Source organism: Terrapene carolina, unplaced genomic scaffold, assembly GCF_002925995.2.
Source record: "Terrapene carolina triunguis isolate 2854851 unplaced genomic scaffold, T_m_triunguis-2.0 Scaffold132, whole genome shotgun sequence".
Classification (NCBI taxonomy): domain Eukaryota; kingdom Metazoa; phylum Chordata; order Testudines; family Emydidae; genus Terrapene; species Terrapene triunguis.
Window position 1 is genome coordinate 23,326,712 of NW_020664483.1, and position 16,084 is coordinate 23,342,795.

The following is a 16,084-nucleotide window of genomic DNA, read 5'->3' on the forward strand; positions in this document are numbered from 1 at the left end:
ATATCTAGAATGGAATGGACATGAGCAACACATCCCAAAGAACAACAGTTACGAAAGGTAGGTAACTGTTTTTTGTGCCAAACTAAGTACACCAACTCTGGTTATGCACACACCTACCAGACAGTAAGATGAATACGATACAACTGCTAAAGCTTACCTGTACTGAAATAAAGTATCGAAGAACCATAGGTATAAACATTTTGGCACACAGTTAGATTGTAAACACTTCAGAACAGTGACTATGTTTTTGTCTATGTTCGTACAGCATCTTGCACAATGGGGCCTTGATTCTCATTAGAATCTCTGGGCACTATTACAACATAAATATTACATAACGGACATCAAAACCATTTTTCAAACTGGATAACTGCAACTGAGAACAAAAAATGGCATCACCAGTGCCCCCTCCTCTTCCCGTGGTGGGTAGACAGGGCGAGCTATTTGTTCGTTTTCTCCAAACACCACATCTCTCAGTTGGCCATTTGATAGAAACACATGCTTCATTTGCACTTCTTCTTTAACACTTGTGACAGACCCAGACCAGTGGGGTACAGGAGTCTGGTAGAGGGCAAATACACTGGTCACTGGATGAGTAGTTTTCTGTTCCCTGAGTGACCAGAGAAGGGGCTGCACTAGAGTAATCAGGAACCTGCTAGAACCAGTTAAGGCAGGCAGGCTAATTAGGACACCTGGAGCCAATTAAGAAGAAGCTGCTAGAATCAATTAAGGCAGGCTAATCAGGGCACTTGGGTTTTAAAAGGAGCTCACTTCAGTTTGTGGAGCGAGTGTGAGGAGCTGGGAGCAAGAGGCGCAAGGTGCTGAGAGTGAGAGAGTGTGCTGCTGGAGGACTGAGGAGCACAAGCGTTATCAGACACCAGGAGGAAGGTCCTGTGGTGACAATAAGGAAGGTGTTTGGAGGAGGCCATGGGGAAGTAGCCCAGGGAGTTGTAGCTGTCATGCAGCTGTTACAGGAGGCACTGTAGACAGCTGCAGTCCACAGGGCCCTGGGCTGGAACCCGGAGTAGAGGGCGGGCCCGGGTTCCCCCCAAACCTCCCAATTGACCTGGACTGTGGGTTCTCCCAGAGGGGAAGGTCTCTGGGCTGTTCCCCAACCCACATGGTGAATCTCTGAGGCAAGAAAATCCGCCAATAAGCGCAGGACCCACCAAGATAGAGGAGGAACTTTGTCACACACTGAAGGGAGATGTCATTGGGCTGCTTCCCCCGTGACCATCATGCATATCACTGATGTTAATAATGTCATGAAAATGCACTCAAGTAAAAGTGAGAGAAATAGAAACTTCAAAAGGAAAGATAGTTTAATTTATAATGGCAACAAGGAGACTTTGCCATGGACTGAAAGTTGCTATCAAGGACAAAAATATTGAAGAAAATATTGAGGACCTTATTACTTAATCATCACAACTGATTATATATATAAAAAATGCACTCACCTCTTTAGACCTTTTCCTTTCTTGCTCCATTTCATACTCTTCCTTAGACTTCCTGTAAAATAAAAAAATTGAGTAAATATGCAAGAGTCCTGCATATAAAAGTGATTCATATTGATTTAGCACTGCTTAAACGCTCAAGGGACAATCTAATTATAACAGTGATAAACCACCAAAGCCTCCAAAATCTTTGATGACTTCAATTAAAAGCAGGGGTCGGCAACGTTCAGCATGCAGCCCATCAGGGTAATCCACTGGCGGATCATGAGACGTTTTGTTCACGTTGACCGTTCGCAGGCATGGCCCCCCGCAGCTCCCATTGGCCGGGAATGGCGAACCGTGGCCACTGGGAGCTGCGGGGGGGCCATGCCTGTGGACGGTCAATGTAAACAAAACGTCCCGTGGCCCGCCAGTGGATTACCCTGATGGGCCGCATGCCAAATGTTGCCGAACCCTGATTAAAAGGGTACTCTCAATAGAAATAGAGAGCTATGACAGACAGACAGACATCCTGAGAAAGTATAGGCCCCATTCTCCTCTGTGCAGAACTAATCTGCATAGGAGAGTTTCCTGGGAATTACTCCTTTGGGTGGTAGATTCCCCCAGCATACTACCCATGCAAGAAGATGGGGGTTCCACTCCTTTTAGTCACAGATAACCTGAGATCCACACAAAAGACAAGGGGCCTCTCAAAAAATATACATTGCCTCTTGCCTCCATCTGCTTACAGGCACTACCTGCTCTCTTTTGCAATCATGGATGCCCTTCACCACTTTCTGAAGGACAGAAGGTAGGGAGTTTCCACAACACAGAGGGGAAACATCATATAGTAATACAGCCTCAGACTAGTTGTGCTGGTTTTTGCTGATCCAGTTGCTTGCCACTTTTTTTTTTTTGGAGGGAGCATGATCTAGAGGAGCCATACCAGCTCTCCCATGCCAACTCAACTGAGCTGGAGCTCTGCAAGAGCCCCTGCACAGGAGCTACAATAAGTTGTGGGAAAGAGGAACGCATGGTGCAAAAACAGAACTCAGATCATCTAAGGGATCAGTATCCCATCCAAACATGGACACAGAGAGGAGCATGGTATTCTCTCGATGCAAAGGAGCCATAATGCCGCTCTAACAAGGCAGCTCAGAATTGTCCTAACAATTGGGAGTTAAGGGAGTTAACTGTTAAGCAAGTGCCCAGAAGAAGAGGGCATAGCAAGAGTGCTCCTATATTCTGGCAATCCCTTGATGATGGAAGATGCCTTACTAGCTAGTGCAAGCTAAAGACACGTGGCTCAGGAGGCTGGGATGGAATGGGATGGGAAGGGGGAGGAATATTAAAGTGGCACACCATTTGGTACCACTAAAGTAGATTAGCCAGAGCTAAGGATTCAACCCTTAGCCTCTAGAAACATCTGTGGGTTTTTCCCCCCCCACTAGCAACTAGTATTTACATCCTCTCATGATTAGGCCTTTAACAAGAAAGAACAGTTACTTACTCTTCAGTAACTGTGGTTTTTCAAGATGTAGTGAGTGTGGATCCTGCTGTAAGTGCACATGCACCCGAAATTGAAATCTTTTGCACAGCAGTGTCTAGTGGGGCCGCACATGTGTCTTGTGCCTCCCCTCATGCCCCTGGATGAATGCATAAAGGGCAGCATGGTCCCAGCCCTGCCTCAGTTCCCTTGCAACTCAAAGCCCATCATAGCAGAGGACTTCAAAAACAGGAAAGGAGGGCAGGTCGTGGGATCCATACTGAGTAAAACATCTTGAAGAACCATAGTTATTGTAGGTAAATAACTGTTCTTTCATTGAGTATGTGTCAGTGTGGATTTCACTGTAGATGACTGGCAAGCAGTATCCTCCTCAGGAGGTGGGCAGAAGAGTCAGCAGCATCAGTTGAATAGAGATGGAAGTTCAGTTCTCCTGAACTTTGCATCTGCTCTGGCAGCCAAACCCAGTGCGTAATGCTTGACAAACATGATCAAACTGCTCCATCTAGCAGTGTCACGTGGCCTGTATACCCTGTCACCCTTTGGGATGGGGAAATGGGCACTCGTGCCCCATGTGTCATTTCACTATGGCTGCCTTTAACCTCTCGGCTGCACGGCTTAGTGGCCAGAATTAATATGGCTGCCCTTAGACTCAGGGCTGTGAGGCCTAAAGGCCAGAGTCAATATGACTGCCCTTAACCTCAGGGCTGCATGACCTAGCAGCCGGAGTCAACGTGGCTGTCCTTGGCCTCAGGGCTGTGTGGCCTGGTGGCTGGAGTCAACATGGCTGCCCTTGGCCTCAGGGCTGCGTGGCCTAGTGACCTGAGTCAATATGACTTGGGTGGGGCCCCTGGCCTGCAGTCTGGACAGAGCAATAATCGGTCTAGGAAGATCTGCTCTCTGGCAGAGCAGACAGCAAACAGTCTATCGTCCCAGCTCTGGCGGATGGCCAACAAATGCAGTCGTCTTGGCCTCAGATGGGGGAACTGCCACCCAAGGGTGGGGTGATGGGGTAGAGGGACGCGGGCCCACCTGACTTCACCGCATTCAAGCCCACAGCCCTGATCGTGGCAAGTGGGTTCACCACTGAGTCAGTGGCGGGGTCTGACCGAAACACACCGACTGCTGTGGAGACAATGGCTAGTCCCCCCCGCCCCTAGCTACTTTCTATCATGATTCCTGTCATCCGTGGTCTGGGTGTCAGTGTCTCTGGTTTCCACAGGCTGCACTGCTCCCAGCAACTGCAACCTCCCTGGGGCATCCACCAACACTTGGGTGTCAGTCTGAAGCTCGGCACCTCTGGCTCCTGTGGTCGAGGATTCCTGCTGCTCCTGACAGGAATGACAGTTTCATAAAATGATCGCTTCTTTGCATAGGGCAGAAGAGCATGCTCCCCCTTTGCTTGTTTATTTGGTGGATAGTGGACATATTGTCTGTCAGTATCTGCACAAAGGTTTGCAGGATCAGGATGAATACCATGCATGCCAGTTTGATGAACTCTAAAATGTTTATATATAGTTTCCTATCTTTCAAGGGAAGGTCCCTTGAATTTGCAGGTGGTTCAAGTGGGCTACCCTGTATCAGATGCATCTGTGACAAATGTTCTGGATGGTGACAGGGTCATGAATGAATGACAATCCAGCATAAATGTCAATTTCATTGAGCAGCTGCTGTGGATCAGAGAGCAAACTTCCTTTTGCAAACACTATCTTTCCGTGTTTCCAAAACGAAAAATTTCAAAACCCCCAGTTCATGAGAAATTTTTACAAAATTTGGTTTCAGTCCTATTTAGACTGAAACCAAATTTCAAAATGTCAAAATTTCCTGTAAACCAGAAATTCTGAATTTCAACCAGCTCTAGCAACAAAGCCACTTCTGTTTGTAAAAGGCTTTCACGAGAAGGGCTCCTGAAAAGGGATAGGGAAGGAAGGCAGGTAGGGAGTGAGGAAGTCAACTGAATGGTGCAGCTGTGAGTAATGATGTCCAAAACCCATTTATCAGCTGTAATGTCCAGCCATGCCTGGAGTAAGCAGTGAAGCAGTTTTCAAGTATAAGCTCTGGAGTGGTCTTGGTATCGCTCTCGACCATTTCATCAAACCTGCTGTCTCTGGAAGGCAGGCTGGTGCGAGATGGAGGAGGAAAACAACAGGCAACTCCACAAGTATCAGTGTTGCTTTCTAGGTGAATACTTGGGCTGGCGACTGTGACAGAACAATAGCATTCTCTGCCTCGGGGGTGGTTGCAGAAAGGTTCATGGTACAGTCCCAGAGCATAAATGCCCAGGGATCTGAGTGTTGCCTTGGAATCTCTGAGGGAATGTCTGTCACACTTCATCTGTTCTTGTACTAAATAGATCCATACCCTCAAAGCGTAAGTCCTCAGTTGTGGCTTGGACTTCTCTTGGTATCCCGGACACCTAAAGCCAGAAGGCCCAATACATGGTGACTGCCGTGGCCATCAAGTGAGTGTCTGTATCAGATTCATGTACTGCCCCTGGTAGCGCAGTTCTAGCTACCATTTGGTCCTCTTTGATTATGTCTCTCAGCTCCTCCCTGCCATCTTGTGGGAGTCAAGATAGAAAGGGGATCACCCTCTCCCACATCAGGAAGTAGTATTTCGTGAACAGTACATGATAGATCATGATGTGAAACTGCTGGGATGTGCTGAGGAGTAGGCCTTTAGGCTGAAAATGTCCAGCTTCTTGGGGTCTTTATCTTTAGGAGTTTCTTTGTTTGATCTGCTTTTCTCCTTAATGATGGAGACAATGAGTGATCCTGGTAATAAATGTGTGTAGAATCACTCAAAGCCTTTGGGTGGACCCTGTTACTGTTTTTTCACTTGCTCTGAAGTCAAGGGAAGCAAGGCCAGGGTGTGCCACAGATACTGTGCTGTATTTTGGGTTCTCTCATTGATCAGGAGAGCAATTCTTGCAGGCACTGAGGATGTCAAACAAATTGAATCACCTTTGTTTCGATGTCCCTTCTATAGGACAGTTACCTGTTCCGTAACTGACATTCTTCGAGATGTGTTGCTCCTGTCTATTCCACAGTAGGTGTGCGTGGTCACCAAATGCACCGGTGCCAGAAGTTTTTCCCTTAGCAGCATCCATAGTGGGGGAGCACCGCCGCGACCCCTGGAGTGGCGCCGACATATCGTGCTATAAAGGGGGCTGCGTGCTCCCCCCACCCTCAGTTCCTTCTTGCCAGACAACTCCGACAGAGGGGAAGGAGGGTGGGATGTGGAATAGACAGGAGCAACACATCTCGAAGAACGCCAATTACGGAACAGGTAACTGTCCTTTCTTCTTCGAGTGATTGCTCCTGTGTATTCCACAGTAGGTGACTCCAAGCTATACCTGATGGAGGTGGGTAGGAGTTCTAAATGATAAAGGTTAAGGGTTACCCAGGCAGAGCACCGCCCTACCAAACCTGGTGTCGTCCCTTGCTTGGGAGACGATCGCATAGTGCGATGCAAAAGTATGTACAGAGGACCATGTAGCAGCCCTGCAGATGTCCTGAATAGGGACATGAGCCACATAGGCCGCAGATGAGGCCTGGGCTCTTGTCGAATGCGCCTTAACAATAGGAGGCGGAGGAACCCCAGCCAGGTCATAACACATGCGTATGCACAAGGTGATCCAGCGGGAAATCCGCTGGGTGGAAACCGGTTGTCCTCTCATGCGCTTGGCCGTAGCAATGAAAAGCTATGGGGATGCCTGAAATGGCCTTCTTCGATCTAAGTAAAAGGCCAGCGCCCTACGCACATCTAGCATGTGTAGGTGGCGTTCCTCATTGGAGGAATGGGGCTTAGGACACAGGACTGGCAGGAAAATGTCCTGGTCCATATGAAACGCCGAGACCACCTTCGGCAGGAAGGCCGGGTGCGGGTGAAGCTGTACCTTCCCCTTATGGAAGACAGTGTACGGGGGTTCCGAGGTCAGCGCCCTAAGCTCCGAAACCCTGCAGGCTGAGGTGATAGCCACCAAAAACGCCACTTTCTCAGATAAGTGGGATCAGGAACAAGTGGCCAAGGGCTCAAAGGGAGGTCCCGTGAGGCGTGACAGAACAAGGTTCAGGTCCCAAGGGGGATCCGGGGGTCTAGCATAAGGGAACGCTCTGTCCAAACCCTTTAAAAACCTGGAAGTCATGTGGTGGGAGAACACTGACTGTCCCGCCACCAGAGGGTGGAAGGCTGAAATGGCCGCCAGGTGCATCCTGATCGAGGAGGGGGCTGGCCCTTGGGTTCTAAGGGACAGGAGGTAGTCCAGGACCAGCTGGAGCGGAGCGGACGCGGGGGAGGAACCTCTCTCCCTTGCCCATGAGGAGAACCGATACCACTTAGCCAGGTAGGTCCTCCGTGTGGACGGCTTCCTGCTTTCAAGCAGGACCCGTCTAACAGCCTCGGTACACCTCCCCTCCTCTGCATCTAGCCACGGAGCAGCCACGCCGTCAGGTGGAGCGGGGCCAGGTTGGGATGGAGGAGACGACCTCCCTCCTGGGAGAGGAGGTCCAGGCGGAGCGGCAGCCTGTGAGGGGGGGCCGCCAAGAGTTGCAGTAGGGTCCCGTACCAATGTTGACGGGCCCAATCCGGGGCTATCAGGATAATTCTCGCCCCATCTGACTTCACCTTCTGTAGGACCCTGCCTGTGAGGGGGAAGGGCGGGAAGGTGTACATCAGGGGCCCCGACCAATCGAGCAGGAACGCGTCCGTCATGGCCCCATCGCCTTCTATCACCCTGGAGCAGAACCTGGGACACAGGCGGTTCTGGGCGGTGGCGAATAGGTCCACCTGGGGAGTGCCCCACTGAAGGAAAATCCATTCTGCCACCTCCCTGTGCAGGGACCACTAGTGTTGAGGTGAGAACACCCTGCTCAAGCAATCTGCGAGCATGTTGCTCTCGCCGGGTAGGTGGAACGCTCGGAGGAGGATGTTGTGGGCTATACAGAACTCCCACAGGAGTTGGGCTTCCTGGCATAAGGCCCTGGAGCGCGTGCCCCCTTGCTTGTTGATGTAATACATTGCGGTGGTGTTGTCCATGAGGACTCTGACCACCTTCCCTTGCAAGTGCTGGCGAAAGGCCAGGCACGCCAGGCACACAGCCCTGAGTTCCCTGACATTTATGTGCAGGGTCAGTTCCTCGGGTGACCACATACCCTGGGTTCTGACATCCCCCACGTGGGCTCCCCAGCCCAGGTCCGAGGCATCCGACACTAGATCTAGTGAGGGAGAGGGGTCTCGGAAGGGGATACCCCGGAGCATGTTGCTCGGGAGGGACCACCATTGGAGGTCTGCAACCACCGTCAGCGGTACCGTGACAACCTTGTCCAGGCCATCCCTGGCCTGGGAATAGCAGGAGGCCAACCAGAGTTGGAGGGGCCTCATCCGGAGCCTGGTATGTCGCACCACTGTGGTGCATGCTGCCATGTGGCCGAGGATTTGAAGGCATATCCGAGCCGTGGTTACCGGGAAGGCTGTGACCGAGGCGACGAGACCTCTGAGCGCCTCGAACCTGTCCCTTGGAAGGGAGGCCGTGGCCGCCTGGGAGTCCAGCAGTGGTCCTATGAATTCTATGCGCTGGACTGGAACTAACATGGATTTCTCCTCGTTTACCACTAGGCCCAGAGTGGAGCAGGTGCGTAGCAAGAGGGATACTTGCTGCTGCACCTGGAACCGGGACTTGCCCTTGAGCAGCCAATCGTCCAGGTAGGGAAAGACCTGCAGCCCTCTCCTCCTGAGGTGGGCCGCTACCACTGCCATACATTTGGTGAAAACCCTGGGGGCTGTCGAGAGGCCAAAGGGGAGGACCGTAAACTGGTAGTGGTACTGACCCACCAGGAAACGGAGAAAGCGCCTGTGACCTTCGAAAATGTGGATGTGGAAGTAGGCATCCTGAAGGTCCAGAGCTGCAAACCAATCCCCCGGGTCTAGGGAGGGAATAATAGAGGCTAGGGACACCATGCGGAATTTGCAGCGTACCAAAAACTAGTTGAGCTTCCGCAGATCGAGGATGGGCCGAAGCCTGCCCTTCGCCTTCGGGATGAGGAAATACCTGGAATAGAATCCCTTGCCCCGGAATTCCCAAGGAACCCTCTCTACGGCTCCCAGGGAGAGGAGGCGCTGTACCTCCTGACCTAGGAGGAGCGCATGTTCCGGGTCCTCCGCCGACTCCCTGGCCGGATGGCAATTGGGAGGGGGTGAAACAAACTGCAACCTGTACCCCAAGGATACAGTGTTGAAGACCCAGCGGTCCGTAGTAATACGGGACCATTGCAAACGGAAGGCAGGTAAACGATTTGCAAACCTGAACTTTATTAACTGGGGGGGGGGGGTTAACCTGGCAACAGGCCCGGTGACCCCCGCAAGCAGTCAAAAACGCCGCTTCCCTGGCCTCTTGGCCTTAGAGGGCCCCGGACGAGGGCCTGAGCGGGATTGGCGTTGTGACCGATGCCTCTGCTCCCGCTGCTTCTTAGGCGGGGGCTCGTATCTACCCTGAGCCTGTGGAGTGGAGGTGTGAGGCCTGGGCTTGTCCTTGGCCGGCGGGATGTACAGGCCCAGCGTCTGCAGGGTAGTACGGGAGTCTTTCATCCCATGCAGACGCGTATCTGATCTGCAAACAGGGCCCGACCATCGAACGGCAGGTCCTGCATGATCGACTGGGACTCAGCCGATAGGCCAGAGAGCGAAAGCCAGGATGCCCTTCTCATGGAGATCGCCACGGCCATTGAACGAGCAGCATCGGAGGCCGCCTGGAGCGCCGCTTTAGCCGCCGCCGCACCCTCATCCACAAGGGCCCGGAACTCCTTCCTGTCCTTCTCGAGGAGGGAGGGCTCAAACTTGGCAAGGGACCCCCACAGGTTAAAATCATATCTGCTCAAGAGTGCCTGGTGGTTGGCCACTCTGAGCTGAAAGCTCGCAGACGAATAAACTTTTCTCCCAAAGGAATCCAGCCTGCGAGCGTCTTTGTCCTTAGGGGTAGGAGTGGGTTGGCCGTGCCTCTCTCGGTAGTTCACCGACTCCACCACTAGAGAGTTTGGAGTTGGGTGGGAGTATAAAGTACTCGTGCCCCTTTGTGGGCACAAAGTACTTCCGTTCGGCCTTTTTGGAGATCGGACAGAGAGATGCCGGGGTTTGCCAGAGGCCAGTAGTAATATTGGCCACCCCCCTAATGGAGCGGGAGGGCCACATGCCCCGGCGTCGAGGAGGTCAGGACATTAAACAATGTGTCCGATGGCTCCTCCATCTCCTTGGCCTGGAGCTGGAGGTTTGATGCCATCCTCCTGAGTAGCTCCTGGTGGGCCGTGAAATCCTCCTGAGAAACCGGAGGTGGTGGTGCCACGGAGTCGTCCGGCGCCAAGAAGGTCAGTGCCGCAGTGTCGTCTGCGCCTGGCTGTACCTCAAGCTCGATGTCCTGACCCGGCGCCCGAGTCAGTGCCGGAGGGTCAGTGCCCACTGCCTCATGGCGGTGCTGAGGCGGCGACGTCGGCTGGGCCTGGGACACTCCTGTCATGGAGCGGGGTCCCGGCGGTGCCGGTGCCTGGGGCCACGGTGCTCACTGGCACAACTGTCCCTGCCAGGGAATGGCCTGGCCCTGGGATGCGAGGTGGCCCGGAAGGGCCGGCTGGTCCTGCGGCACCGAGCGGTTCGACGAGGGTCGGCTGCGTGCCGAAGCCGAAGTCCGGGATGAGCGGGCGGTGCCGTACGAATGGCTGGAGCGGTCCCGTACATGACGTCTCCGGCCCCTGGGGGAGGACAGGTAGGAGTCGGGGGTGCTGTCCCCGTAGTGCCTCCGGCGCCGAAGACTACGACGCCTCAGTGCCTAGGATTCCCGTGACGAGCTCCGGGCGTAGCGCCTTCCACGGCGGGTGCCGGAGCGGGAACGGTGGTGCCGACGAGACCTGTCCCTGTGGTGAAGGCTCGAAGAGGAGCGGCACCATCTCTTAGTGCCTCCCCTACGGTCTCCGGGAGTGGAGGTGGAAAGCTCGCTCGCAGACGATCCTGCGTGGAGGCACACCGAGGTCCGCGGCTCAGCCCTTCAACACGGGACAGTATCTCGACCTCGGAGACATCCGGAGAGGGTCGATGGGCACTGAGCGAAGGCTTCCCACGGGATCGGGGGCCCGACTGGAGCGGCGCTCCCGGTACCGGAAGCGTCATGATGTTGCACGCAGCCTGAGCTGCCTCCGGCGTCGATGGCATTCTCACCTCTAGCAAGGCACGCGTGGACGGCACCGGACTACTCTGCTCTACCCGAGTCAGAGGTCTTGGTCCCGATGGGGAACGTGGGCTGCCCAACGCGGGTCTAGCCTCACCCCAATCTTTCTCCCGGCACCGCTGAGTCTTCCCTTGCTTCTTAGAAGGGGAACGGTGTATTTTGAGGGCTTCTCTCCTGGTCTAGAGTCCTCTCTGAGGGACAGATATGTTATCTGCTCCAAGCTGCATTTGCATTTGACATGGAGGAACCTTTTCACTTCAGAGGGTGAAGCCGGGTTTCTCTATCTTGGAGTTGGCGCTGAAACTGTCCATGCCGACACAGTCCACACCAAGGCCTTCGGTGCCAAGCTAGATGTGGTCAGTTTGGGGGTGCCAATGCTGATGGTTTGGACACCTTTTTATTTTCCCTTCCTTGCTAGAACTATGGATGTGGAGCCCAGTAGCCAGGATACTCACCAAAGACAATCTCCTCGGTTCCTGTATGAAGGATGTCTCCACTCCAGGATCTAAAGCTACCTTCATGAATTGCTCCAAGAGGTGCAGTTTGAACTTCACATCTCAAGATTTCAGGGTACAGGATGAAAAGGAGCAGGAGTCACATTTGTTGGGGATGTGTGCTTCCCCAAGACAAAACAGGCATCTGCTGTGTTCGTCTATGATGAGTATAAACTAACAGCAGGAAGGGCAAAGCTTAAATCCGGTGGGTTTTGATTTCACCTTAGCCAGTGGCAGGCGCAAAGCACCTCACTCAGGTGTTTAGAGGGGGAATCTCTCTTCTGTCTTTCCTAACTGCTTTCTTCTTTCTTTTTTGGAATGGAAACACACAACAAAAATCAAATGAAGAAATTAATAAAACAAAGAGAAGAAGAGTTTCTTCACTGGAGAAGAGTTCTGAAATTCAGAAGCAGGTCAGATACAGTCCAGGTTGTGTCTCACTGCCAGGGGTGTTAAGCAGGAAATAAGGGAGGGTTGGGGACACTTTGCCCTATATGCCTTCTCATGGGAGCACAAGGAGGCACGGCCCTGCTGGACATGGTTGTACAAAAGAGACCAAGCTTGCACACATGTACACTTATACTAGGATCCACACTGACACATGTTGAAGAAGAATATTTATGCCACCTAGAAAATGAAAAAAACACCCAAGTAAAATGCAGCAGAATATCCATCTATATCTACTACCATAAATATTAAGTAGGAGACCACTTCTTGTTACCTAAGAACCTCTCTGAGTATTTTCATTTCTTGTTGTTCAATTTCAGTGAACACATCAGAACCATCTGTCAAACAGTCAGGTAGCACACCTATAAAAAAAACATAGCAAAAATGCATGTATTGCTCTAAAGAAAATGGATTCTTACTCCATTTTGCATGCATTCTTCAACCAGAGAGAGAATAGTAGGGAGAAATTACTAAACTGTAATTCTGTGTCTCAGAAGATATGTTTCCAAAAAGATTCTAAACTTTTGGGTCTCAACTTCTCAATATGAGACTGGCAAAACTTTCAAAGCTCTAAAGGACTGGTCCCCAAGGGCAGCTGTAGCTGGTAGAACATGAGCCAGGCTCTCCATTATTCTGTGCCATTTCCCACATTTCCGAAGCTCCCGAGTGACAAGCCAAAGTGAAAAATTATCTCGCAGACTAAGAACTATTACAGTAGGAAAAAACAGCACAAAAAGACAAAACCCCAAACTCTGAAGGAGGAAGATGGGTGGATGAATGGGAATCATATCAGAAAGATCTTGAGAGAAGCACAATTACAGGTACAGTAACTCCTCGCTTAACGTTGTAGTAATGTTCCTGAAAAATGCTACTTTAAGCAAAATGATGTTAAATTAATCCAATTTCCCCATAAGAATTAATGTAAATTGGGGGGGTTAGGTTCCAGAGAATTTTTTTTCACCAAACAAAAGACTACACACACACACACACACACACACACACACACAGTATAAGTTTTAAACAAACAATTTAATACTGTACACAGCAATGATGATTGTGAAGCTTGGGTGAGGTGGTGGAGTCAGAGGGTGGAATATTTCCCAGTGAATGCCTTGCTGCTAAATGATGAACTAGCACAAGGCTGAGCCCTCATGGGTTAACACATTGTTGTTAATGTAGCCTCACACTCTACAAGGCAGCACGAATGGAAGGAGGAGGAGACACAGCATGGCAGAGAGAGACAGACACGTACCATGTGTGTCTGCGTGAGAGTGAGAGACAGAGACACACACCGTGTGTGTGTGTGTGTGTGTGTGTGTGTGTGTGTGTGTGTGTGTGTGTGTGAGAGAGAGAGAGAGAGAGAGAAAGACACACACACACCGTGTGAGAGAGAGATGTGCATTGCCCCTTTAAGTACGCTGACCCCACTCTAAGTACACTGCCTTTTTAAGTAGATCAGCAAGTTGAGACAGCAGTTGCTGCCAGCAAGCTCCCTTCATCCTGAGCCCTATCATGTCCCCCGCCTGCTCTGTGGAGATGAGGTGCAGGAGCGGGGGAGAGGGACACCCTGACATTAGCACCCTTCTTCCCCCTGCCCCCCCTGCACAGCAAGCAGGAGGCTCCCGGGAGCAGCTCCAAGGCAGAGGGCAGGAGCAGCACATGGCAGTGGGGGGAGGCACAGCTGAACTGCCCGGCAATTGATAGCCTGCTGGGCGGCTGCTGCACAGGGAACTTAGGGGAGCTGATACGGGGGCTGCTGGTCCACCCTGGTTCCAAGCCCGCACCAGCTAGCTCCAACGGTCTGCTCTTTCTGCAAGCAAGGACAAAGCAGGCAGCTGTGAAACAACATTACCAGGGAGCATTGCGCAACTTTAAACAAGCATGTTCTCTAATTGATCAGCAATGTAACAACAAAACAACGTTCACTGGGACGACGTTAAGTGAGGAGTTACTGTAAATAATTTTCCCTCATCTAAAAGGTACTCAGATATTATGTTGATGAGTGGAATAAAACAGTCCATGAGGAAATCAGTAATTCTGTATTCAGTACATAGTTTGGATGATGTGCAGTAAATATGGCATGGGACCACACAATGAATGACAATAAAAATAAATATTTAATAGCTACCTATTAAGTGAGCATCATCCACCCTGTGCACTGAATGAGACAAGGGTCCAGTGGAAAAAATAGTATGTGATCATGTAAAGACTATTATAACGCATACTCAGAAGGGGGCCAAATTAAGGTTGCACAGACAACCTTAATTCTGGCATTTCCTAGCTTTTAAGTGCTTGACTTTGCAACCTTAATGTTGTTTTAATGGAATTTCTTGTATATTATATGTGTGCATGTGTTTGAGTCTGTTGTTATTCAAACAGAAAATTGTAGGTATTTTTCCTTTTTTGTGGCCCCAATTCTGGGTTCCACCATGGCCCCTTTATGCTGTTTTTTAAAAGGAAACAGCTTACAAAAACAGTCAGTGTGTTCAAATTGAGCATGTGTCCAGCCTACCCATTGACTTGGGCATTCAGCTTCTAGTCCCTGGCTCTGACCCTTAGCTCTGCTCTTGACTACACCCCGGGAGTCCCGTGGTCCTCATCCTTGACTCCACTCTAACCTCCAAGCTTGGCTACCCCCTTGGCTCCGACCATTAGACCCGATTGCCCATGTCCCAGTCATGTCCATTAGACTATTACTTGTAACAACTATATACTTTACTTACACACACACACTTTTGTTGTACAGACCAAAAAGGCAGAGGAAAATTACAAAACCTCTAGATTTAGTTTCAAGCTTACAGTGTGAAATACAAGAGTCGAAGTCTCCAGACAATAGCATGCTGAAATTACTGCACATATATATGTATGGAGTTGTTACAAGTCAATAGATATTAATAGAGTGACTAAATAATAACTGTCATGTATTTAACTCCTACAGTTTGAGATGCAGCACCTGAAAATGAGAGAGTAGTAATGGAAGTACACATCAAACTTACTGTACAGCCATTATGTTCAAAACTGCTATACAGAATGAGGTAAATATTCCCCCATACTGAGGGTCTAGGACACAAATAAATTGGTACGATTCCTCTGGGTAGAGAGTGGGGCTGGTGAGAAGATTTGAATGTGCATTCCCTACACAGAGTAGAATACAGCTCCTTGTGCAGCTATACATAGAGGTTTGGAGCAACGGTAAGGTTAGGTGTCAAATGGATCAGATGCTATGAAAATCCATCTGTCCCTGTCCTCCACTGAGCTGGGGAACAGGCAACTTGAGAGCTGCTGCACTTTTGATCACAACTACATTGTGCCAAATTATAGTTACTTTTGTAATACCACCATTTAAATCAGACAATCCTTAAACTGAAATTTGAATCCAAGTTTCATAGAAATAATCTAATAGGCTTTCAGATAAAGTTTTAGATACATTTTAAAAGGAATACAATTAGCTGTGGCTGACAGAACCAGTTGTAGACTCAGGGTGAAATCCTAGCCCCACTGAAATCAATGGAAGTTTTGCCATTGAATTCATTTGGGCCAGGATGTGCCCTTAAGTATTTATGGATGGGTAGACCATAGAGTTATCCACAAAACAGCTGAAAAGATGCACTGAAAACTAAAATTTCTCATTTACTATTTCTTACCATTTCTTTCTTGAATGATTCTAATGGCTTGCAACTGCATTTCAATATTTTTCTGTACCATCATTTCTTTAAATAATCTAAAATCTTCTGCTGCCAACACTGGTTGCAAAATGGCCTTTGGGGGGGAAAAAAATCTACAAATTAATAAAAAACTTTATAGAAAGCAAAAACTGATCATTTCAAAATAGCCCAAACACGAAAAGCTCTGTATTATTACAGCAAGACAACATTTGTATGTTGTGTCTACTTAGGATCTTTTTTGTTTTATGCCCTGAAATAAACAGCTATTGCTGACACAATGCCAAGAACGCTGGAAACAACAGGCAACTATCCAAGGATTCATGAGCATGGAA

The 16,084-nt window shown here is 50.1% G+C and overlaps 1 non-coding gene across 1 annotated transcript; it reads right to left on the reverse strand.

Annotated features, from left to right (window-relative positions):
* Positions 1-1,453: 1,453 nt before the first annotated feature.
* On the reverse strand, positions 1,454-15,816 carry LOC112117514. The gene is made up of 3 exons (XR_003369858.2): positions 15,732-15,816; positions 12,362-12,449; positions 1,454-1,506 (listed from the first exon to the last, which is right to left on the reverse strand). It is a non-coding gene; the product is annotated as an uncharacterized LOC112117514 (transcript).
* Positions 15,817-16,084: the final 268 nt, after the last annotated feature.